At 41.1% G+C, this 9,691-nt stretch overlaps 1 protein-coding gene across 5 annotated transcripts in view; it reads left to right on the top strand.

Annotated features, from left to right (window-relative positions):
- LOC106045315 (sodium/hydrogen exchanger 9B2) overlaps positions 1-3,207 on the top strand; it is a 37,481-nt gene extending 34,274 nt beyond the window's left edge. For all 5 annotated transcript variants that reach the window (XM_066996850.1, XM_066996849.1, XM_066996847.1 and 2 more), the window contains 3 exons: positions 546-722; positions 1,685-1,839; positions 2,595-3,207. The gene's annotated coding sequence lies outside the window, so the exon portion shown is untranslated. The remainder of the gene's footprint in view (positions 1-545; positions 723-1,684; positions 1,840-2,594) is intronic.
- Positions 3,208-9,691: the final 6,484 nt, after the last annotated feature.

The following is a 9,691-nucleotide window of genomic DNA, read 5'->3' as shown; positions in this document are numbered from 1 at the left end:
TCACTATTTTGCTTCAACAATTGATCCTGGACAACATTAATCAAAATTAATTAATTTAAAGTTAAAATTACCATGAAGAACTAAGGCAAAAACTAAATACTCGAAGCCAGGCTTAAGACAAACAAATGCAGCTTGTTTGTGCTTCTGGCCTGAATATTGCTTTCCTACCTGTGACCCTACATTAACTTTTCCTGATGAATCATCTTTAGCTAGTGACAATATTCCTGTGATCTCAGAGTATCTTAGTTCCCCGCCTCATCTAAGTTTAGTCTGATAATGACTATGTCTGATGTCCTAAGATGATTCCTTCTTATGCAGGCAAATGCCTGCTCTTAGACGAGATAATGAAAGAGCAAAATGTTTGATTATTCTGCAAAGATTGCAAATCAGATCTGTCATGATGTAACCTTGTTTGTGAAACTCTGGAGGAAAAATACGCAAGGCTGAAGATACATCAAGTAAATCCTTCAGCTGTGAATCAAACAACTTCACGCTGAGGCTGAGAGTCCCTGTCCTTCCCTCCATCCTTTCCTCTGCTCTTTCAGCCTCCTCTGGATGCTCGCTGTGGCATGGGGAGCACAGCTGACATTTCACTGAGCTTCTGAGCCCTGCTGCACCGCCTTTGATCTGCGCTCCACTCAGCACACCGCTGCACATGCTGCAGAGAGGAACCGCTCTCACTGCGCCTTGCCTGTCTGCATGGGCATCACTTGACGTGAGGCGTGAGTAGTTTTGGTATATGAAAGGGTGATGTCATTGCTTGTGGAAAAACTATAAAGAAAGTGAAGCCTGAATGAGATTATTAGCTGGAGGGGAGGCAAAAGATGGTCTTTGGACATCCGGTTTGAACTGGGGCTTGGGAGATCTGTGTTCACTCTCCAACTTGGCCACAAACTTCCTGTTTGACTTAAGGGGAAAAATGTAAGCTGCAGGCTTGCTCAGTCCTGCAGAAAAGAAGAGGGTTTTACGCCGTTGTCCATCTTTAGGGACCTAGTTACAGGGGAAGGACTTAAGATCGGTTAATATCAAGAGGCTTACCAGGCATGTGTGACATCTTCTTTCTGTTATAGACCTTTAACCCCCTGTGTGGACATATATATGGACACAAGTCCATGTCTCTTTGTGCCTCAAATCTCAGTGCTGCTGGGTATCTGGAAAATCTTCTAGCACTTTGGGAAGAAGGGCAGGGTCATTTGTTGTTGCATATTTAGCTTTGTTTTGTGAATGTTTAAAGTAGAGATTGCCTCTGCCTATGTGCTTCATACTGAACACGGCCACTGAAAATCTGGTATTGGGCAGGGAATATAGGAGCTGCTGTAATAAAAACAGCACAAAAAGCCCAAGCACAGCTACTGGAACAGAACCCAGGTCACCAATACTGAAATACAATTGTTGCTTTCAGCAGTAAGTATCCTCTATCACTAAGATTTTTCAGCAACTAAGTACATTACAGACAAGGTGCAGCTTGGAGGCCACGTGAGGAGGTCTACATCATTAGTGCTAGCTCAGGTCTGTTACAAGGAACTCCCAAAATGCAATTCAAAAGAGAATTGGCAAGAGGACTTGCTCCTATGCATGCTTTGGTGAGAATGGTGGAAAAGTTCATGGCAGAGGTGCAGATCATGTTCGGTGGGGCTTGTTCTGTTAAGTGCAATGTTACTAAAACATAGCTGCATTTGTCCAGCTCGCAGTAGAAGTAAGAGTCGCCTTCAGCATCCAAAAGCTGGTCAGCCCTGCTCCATCTGAACGCAGGTGAAAAGAAGCTGCTGGTGTTCCTCCTCTCTAACCCTGCATAAATTGCTTAATGCCCCTGTGTCTTTAATTCAGCTGCAAAATGAGGTAATGCGTGCTGGTCTGTCTAGAACACATTAGGATTTGCAAAGGAAAAGAACATTTATAGATGATATTTATGTATTTTATTTTACCAAGTACATACCTGTAAGGATAAAAGATGAAATATTCCGAGGTAGCAGACACACAATCCTTCCATCTCTAAAACAAGCCTAAGTAGCGCAGTAATTTGCTCAGCTTTCTTTCGTGTTTATGAGCTTTTCTGTCAACAGGATGTCTTGTGTTGTTAAAACCATTTTCTTGGAATTGGCATTGCCATTATCCATACCGAGCGCCTAGAATAATCTCTGCAGCAGGCAAAACTACTGTTGTCAACTAAAAACTAGCCTGTTGCCAAAGGGCTGGGTTCTGGCATCAGCAAATGCATGGCTCTATCTAGGAGGAAGCTAGATCTCTCCCTTTGTATTTGAATCATTTCACAATGGGGGTTGATTAGCTGCTGTTCCTGCTGTTTGTAAAGATCTCTTATTCTTCTGCTTCCCCAAAAGCAAGCAAAATCATGACACCCCAGAAGGGCTGCAGGAACTGTGATTCATTTAATGTGGTCTCCGTCAGTATGCAGCACTGTCAACACCCAAGTATTAAAAAAACGAGTCTCAAAGAATAAGTAAACTGGCTTAAAACACATAATCCATAAGACCATATGTATATATAAGGTTACTTTCCTGCTTTATGAACATTGTGAGCGAGTTGCCGTTGCGTTGCAGCTAAGTTAGGTTTTCATTTGTTATTTTTACATCCAGAGGCTTAATTGCCGTTAGAAGAAAGCTGAGACTGTCGCGCTTTCACTTGACTCTCCGAACTGGCACTGGAAGTGGCTTCTGCTGGAGCTTGTGGAAAATATCTGCTCCTCTGCAGTGTGCACCATGCTTGAGAGAAAAATGGATAGAGAAAATAAATCACTTATAAACAAATCAGGAGGGTAATTTTGTGATAGCATAATTACCATATTATAAAATTATACTAAATTATTTTACAATCAATGGGGGATGAAAGGAGAATCCAGACCCAAAAAAGTTAACCTGGTATTACTTTTTAATCTAGCTAATGTCTAAGCATTTTACAATGTAACTATTATGTTTTGAAAGCAGGTGCTATTGTAATTGCCTAAGTAGCTGCAGTGTCCTACTGTAGCATGTATTATTGTTGCATTTTCAAATGGCCCTGCGGCTCAGAATGCTGTTTATTGTCATGGGTTGTAGAGCACTCATTTCTGAAAAGAATGAAAACAGGAATGTAAAGAAAAATGGCAAGATTTCTAAGAATTGTATCAAATTCCAAAATGCTACTTTGTGCAAGAAAGACCAGAGCCTATGTGCAATTGTACATAAGAAATAATCATTCTTTGATCTCTCAGCCACAGGTTTAACATTTTAATTTCTTCTTCTGACTGCTGTTGCTGGGGAGTGTCTTGGGGAAGTGCTGTGCATAAGTTATGGTTGAGGATATGAAACAAAGCTGAAGAAAATCCCAACCCAAGAAGGAATAGGTGTCTTCAGTGTTGATTTCCTAGATATCCCCAGATAAAGTACAGTTTGCCTCTTTTTACATTGTTAGCTTTTTACAAGCCAGGACTGTCTTTTTTGCAATGGTTAGCATTGGTCCACGACAGTGGCTTTCGCAGTCACTAGAATATTTGCAAAAATAACGCAGGATAAAACTATCCAAATGCCAGGTTACTGATTCCTGTTGCCTTTAAATAAAGCTGAGGAAGTAACTGCAGCTGTATGACATGACACTATCGTAGGTAGCATCAGTGAAGTAGTGCTAATGATGCACTACTAAATATAACATTGCAACGAGTTTTAAACTTTGATCCAATCTTTCCATCCGCATTAGTAAGTTGATCCAATACGTAACAGCTCACGAGGATCCAGACCGACCCCTGGTTGCGTAAAGAATTGCACAGGTTTGGAACTTTATTGGTTTCCAGAGAGTTGCTAATTCAAATTTTTACTCATATCAGAACAAGTATCTTTAGGATACACTAATAACTTCAAAAAAGACCAGATAGGTTACTGATTTGTGGCAGGTTCTGCCTGGTTTGTTGCAACAAAACAGACTACAAAATCCCCAGACTGTCCCCTGGGAGGAAGCTGCAGTGATGAAAAACAGATACCTCCTCCCCTGCGCTGAAGGACCGACAGAGGACAAAGCCGACATAAGCGGCACACTACTACACGGACAGCTGTGAGTAACGCCACTACCAAAAAATACAACCAGCTCTCTTAGCATGGGAATTCCAGGGAAAAGAAGCACCGTGCGTCCGTGCGTTCTCAGCAGGGAACCGACTGCACGCTATTCCCTTTTGAACTGCATTGATCTCTGATGTCAGGGAAGACTGTATCCTTGACCAGACAGCTAAGGCTGTCTTTGTCCCCAGAGTACTTTACTCCCTGGTGTAATAGCTGTCACCGAAAGATATTTCCTTCACTTTGGAAGGCAAAGGTGAGCGTGCCACAAGACTGATTCCTGTGACGCAACGTGCATTTGTTGGCAGTGCCTAATTATAGCACAGAAAAACTACCGGCTTCCCCTCCCGAGGACAGAGTACACGATCTCTGCAATACGCCTGCACTCTGCTCTTAACTTCTTCCTGTGTCACGCTGCCCACTGACACCGCAGTAAAACAGCACTTGATCATTTCTCAGGCTGCTGTGAAACAGCAGCGCTCTGGAGATTTCTCAGCCTGCCTCCCTCCTCAAGGCTAAGCTGTGCGAGATCTAGGTAGTTGGCTGTTTCCTCAAAGATTTCTAAGTCACTTTCTCACTTGCCCTTCGAGATACCGTCGGAATCTAGTATCAATTCTGCACATCACCCCAGTACAGGGAGATACACCGTCTGCAAAGTAAAAGCATTTTGTAAAAATCAGTTTATTTTTCCCCTCTAATCAGCAGTGAAAGCAACCAACACGAAAAGTAGGCTATAATCACATCACATCAAAGTTTAAAAGGTTTACTTACTTTACAGGAAAGGTGAGCCTAATGACTGTGAAAGATAAAAATTAAATGGAAAATGAAAAAGAAATACACAGTAATTAAGAGGCATTTGTCTTGATCAACATGCTAGGAGAGTGCTCCTGGAAAACAGAAAAAGATTTAGTGCCCCTTCTTTTTAGAGAAGAAAGTCTTTTATTGAAAATTATTCTTGTCATAAGTATCTATATTCAGTTTATTAAGATACTTGAGAATGTTTTAAGCTGCTTCCCCAGGAGGAATTGAATTATTTTTCTTCATTTTTTTTACACTTTTATGTGCGTTTGGTGCCTGAACAAGATGTTATTTTGATAGCTTCAGGGACAGAAATGTTCTAATTTTTCAGAAACCAGGTACAGTAGAAATGAATGCCACACATCATCCCTCAGAATGTCTGTTCAACAAGACTTGGTTTGTCAAATATCCTAAACTATATGAGGGTGAGCACATCATTTAGTCTTAGAGTACCTGAGTCCTCCATGCCTAATTGCAGCCGTGTTTGTTTTTCTCATACAGGAGCTATGCAGAGATCACAAAATCACTTAACAAAGGCCACCAAATATTCAGGAAGGACTAATAAATTCTCTTTTTCCCAGTTAACTTGAAATTTAAATTGCTATGACGGGAAAATTAGTATCTCTAGATGCCACTAACAAGTCTTTAAACCAGTATTTTTTTCAGTTTTGGGGTATTTTTTCCAGATGAAGTCCCATTATTGGAAAAAAAAAAAAAAAGATTTGTCACTTTTTCTCAAGAGGCTGCAAAGCATGCTTGACCTAGAAGAAAAAAAGTTTTCAGGAGTGGAGAAACAAGGTTGCCCTTGCTTTCTATTTTGCAAAATTTTCAACAACGTGCTAACCACGTTTCATGACTATCATGTGTGTCACAACCCACTCGCCCGGAAATACTGCCCTGATCCATCCCCATAACCATAATGATGAATCGTGTAACAACTGGCTAATTTCAGTATTGGTGATTTAGAGTCATCAGCAATATTTCCCAAATTACACTGACAGCAAACTAGAATAATATTCCTTCCTTCCAAGAGCTATATTTGGCTGTAATTACCTGGGCATTTGAACTCCAAGCAACCTCTTGGACATTTTAATTGGGACATACCAAAACCTGAAAAGATCAGCCAAATCTTTACAGATGAGGTTGCTCAAAAGGACAAAGTAAAATGAGTCGTAGTAACACGATACTTGGCTAGTTAGATCCATTGTCCAAATACACGGCATATACTTCTGTCAGTTCAAAGACAAACCAAACAAACCAAAGAAACATTAAAGTATTTCTGTGGACTTTCCTATTTACTTAAATCATTAGAGTGAAGTATGTCAATATAGCATCAGACAATTAAAACACTGCAGTGTACAAAGCTATGTAATACTTCTGCCAGGGAAACAGCATTAGTTTGTTTAAAACCTCCTGTCTCAACTAAGATGAAGGGCATTAAATACACAAGTATAAAGTACAGTATCAGTGTCCTGATTGGCACGGGCTCACTAATTGCCTTTAAGTAACCAAACAATGAAGACTGAACTCAGAATGTAGCAAGCCAGGTGAATTGAAGCCTACGCTTCTGATCAAGCAATGCAGCACGTTGTGAAGCCTGACCTGCCTTACCCATACCAGGGAGCCCATGAAATACGTTACCTAGCCTGTCTGAATAATAAACTTTCATCCTGATCATCTGATCTGGACTTTTACCCTGTATTAGGCAAATTGTTCAAAGCATTTGTCGAACCCGAATGCTCCTCAAAGACTGTGGTTTGCTCAGTACGTTTGCGTCCTGGAACAGGCATTGGAGGAGCAACCAAATTAGGACGGTCTGAATCTGACTAGTAATCAGTTACCTCAAAGTAATAAAACACCAGACATATCTTGAAAGTGCAACAGAGACTCCTTTGATGTCTCCTTTAGTAAACACAATAGGCCAAATTAAGTACTGCTGTCAGCTGCTGTAAGAGCTCGGTCATTTTCAGTAAGAGCGCTACAGCCTTAGCACTCAGTCTGATGGCAGCCTGAGGGGTCAAAAAAGCGGGTATAACGAGGAAAAACAACCAACTCCAAAGTCGGGGTAAAGTAGGTCACCATTAAGCACCTTTCTGAACGGATCTCCAAGTGATGTAACCCAGCCTACTGGAGCTGATCACGCTGCTTTGCTCCAGAGAGGTGTTTCACCTGCTCAGTTCAGCCTGCGTTAGCTTATCTCAGCAACTGTGCCTACCCTCTCAGCCCCTCACACTGCTACTTTAGGATGCTATTTTGCCATATATATATTATGTATATGTATAATTTGTGCTTGCTCATCAATGTAAAGAATTCATACAAAAGGAGAAACCTAACGTAGTTAGTAACTACATGGCAACATAACTTTTTTTCCAAATGGGCATCGTAATTGCACCGTGCATATGCCCACCTATGAGGTTTCATGCTTCAATATCCATAAGCTGAATCAGCACAGAAAATAAACATTCCTTTTGACACAAACTGCTGCTGACTTGAAAGGAATATCTCTTTCATTTAGATCAAATGGTAGTTTTTCTGGGAAAAAAAAAAAGAAGAAAATTCTGTGAATACTAATAAATATCCTGTAGCAGTTTTCAGACATTCAGTTGTTTAGGTCTGTGAAAATAACATAATGAACTTTATGTTGTCAAAACTTTCTTCTTGTAAAATAGCTCTTGCTTTTCCTAAGGATTTCAGGAGAAGAGAAAAATCTTCAACTGAAAAAAAATATGTTGTCACTACAAGACTAAAAAAGTACTGAACTATGAAGCGCTAACCAAAATCCTGAAGGCCAAAAGATTTTGTGGAGATTGTTGGTCTGTTGATATTGGTGTAAGTTACTGAAGTATTTTAAATTCTTGTGAATCCCACACGGTGTTGTGCGAGCTCTGAAACCTCAGCATGCTATTATTCAATAAAACGCTCAAGCTTTTCACCGAGACTTGCATGTGGACCTAAATGTTAGATCTGACAACTCCCTGCATATAGCAGCAAAACCTTAAAATAGATTATTGTGCTTTGCCCCATGACCTAGCAGTGAGACAGAAAGCCCTGCTGTACAAAGGGAACATGTGGGATAGCTTGGAAATTGTTTCAGTGAGGATGTCAGAGAAGCTGTTGAAGAAACAATGGAAGATGAAGAGATGCCAAGCTGGATCTTTGATCTTATATTCCTTAGAAAGGTAACTGCTGCCTCACACATTGACCTTGGGCTGGACTCCAGATGCGAAAGGGTTTTACTACGTCTTCCCAACAGAAAATGAAGTAATGGCCCTGGAGGTAGCAGCCAGGAGCTGAGCACGTGTTTCGAAGGCTGGAGCTGTGACCTTGTCATCCTTCTTGAAGGGGAGAAGCCCCCAGCTATACGGGAAGGGCTGCTGGCCTTTGGTATTTAAAACACGGATCAGATGGAAGCCAGTGACATCCCCAAACCTGTTTTTCTTCCACTGTCATGTAATGGCACTCGGGTTGGCAAGCTCAGTCTTTTTTTTTTTTTTTGATTTGTTGCAATAAAAATAGTCGATCGAACAATCTTATTTTATCAGCGTTCCCCTGTGATCTTATTCCTCATGGTCTCCACTGAATCAAATGGGTCCCCAATAAGGTGAGATTTGTTCAGACTGACGAGGGATTTGACTTGCAACCTCGATTTATGATAATTAAAGGAAAAACAAGTTGGACAGGATGCTGAAGAGAAAATTGAGGCCTGGTAATACGTGCAAACAGGGAGAAGCTGTTGTTGTTTTTCATCTTCTTAGTGCTTTGTTTTCCAGCAGCAGAAGCTGTTGTGTTTTGTCTCTTCCAAACAGAAACTAATAATGATCTACTGGATGCACTAATGAGAAGAGTGTCTTTCTTTTTTCAAAGTAATTTTTTGTTTTCCTGAAAAGGAAGACATTTTCCTCTTTCCTCTCAGATACATGAAGTGTTGCATATGCAGTGCTGCTTGGAGCCTTGGGTGCTCGGTTGATCCACCTGTTTTGGAGACAGGTAGAATGGGATAAGTGTAAAAATGGCTGGTCTAAAGCAAGCAGAAGTGAAAATTTAACACTGATGTGCAAGCCAGCTACACTTAACTAAGGCTGGGCTGCTTTTCCCTCGAGTCCCCTCTATGCTGAGAGAAGTGCTATAACAATATATCAAGGCGATCTCTGTTCGTGCTTGCACTGCTGGAACATCGTGAAACGGCTGAGAGGGACTGGCAAAATCAGCCTTCAGAGGTTACTGACCATTTGGCTGCACAGGGCCCTGTAATGCTGTACTTAAAAAACAAACAAATACAATTTAGGGAGAGAATTCGAGTCAAGTAGCCTATTCCCGGTATTTTTGCAAACCAGTCATTACCATGCCACATCTACTGAGCTATTTTGCATAATAAACCTCTGAAAACCTAACCCAGCTCCACTGGCATATAAGGATTGGACATGGTAATACCTCCGTTCAGCCACTTCTGAGGATTAGCTTCAAAAATCAAATTAAAATGAAACAAACCCCAATGGACCGGGTAGTTCCACAGTAAGCTGCAACGCCCGTATTCAGCAACCATCATCTGTGCCTCTTGCATTTTACATTACTAATATGAGGTATCCGTGCAAGTAGCATGCAGCACACCTACTGCGTATGGTAAAGGTGAGAAACTTGTGTGCGTGGCACATCGATGTATTAAGGTTACAAGGCCTCTCTTGCATGGGTATTCCTATTGAAGTAAAATATTTATTTGAGTTTATTAATATCCAAAAGCTGAGGGGAAAACACATGATTTTCACCCTGCAGTCTGAGGAAAAGGAGATGGGGGTGAAAAGTGTAACATTCTCCAGACAGGGCTGTGTGCTGTGACTTGCAGAAATTGTCCC

This window comes from Anser cygnoides, chromosome 4 (genome assembly GCF_040182565.1).
Source record: "Anser cygnoides isolate HZ-2024a breed goose chromosome 4, Taihu_goose_T2T_genome, whole genome shotgun sequence".
In the NCBI taxonomy this organism is placed as follows: Eukaryota; Metazoa; Chordata; class Aves; order Anseriformes; family Anatidae; genus Anser; species Anser cygnoides.
The sequence above is the reverse complement of the archived record's forward strand: the minus strand, read 5'-3'. Positions and strand labels throughout refer to the sequence as shown.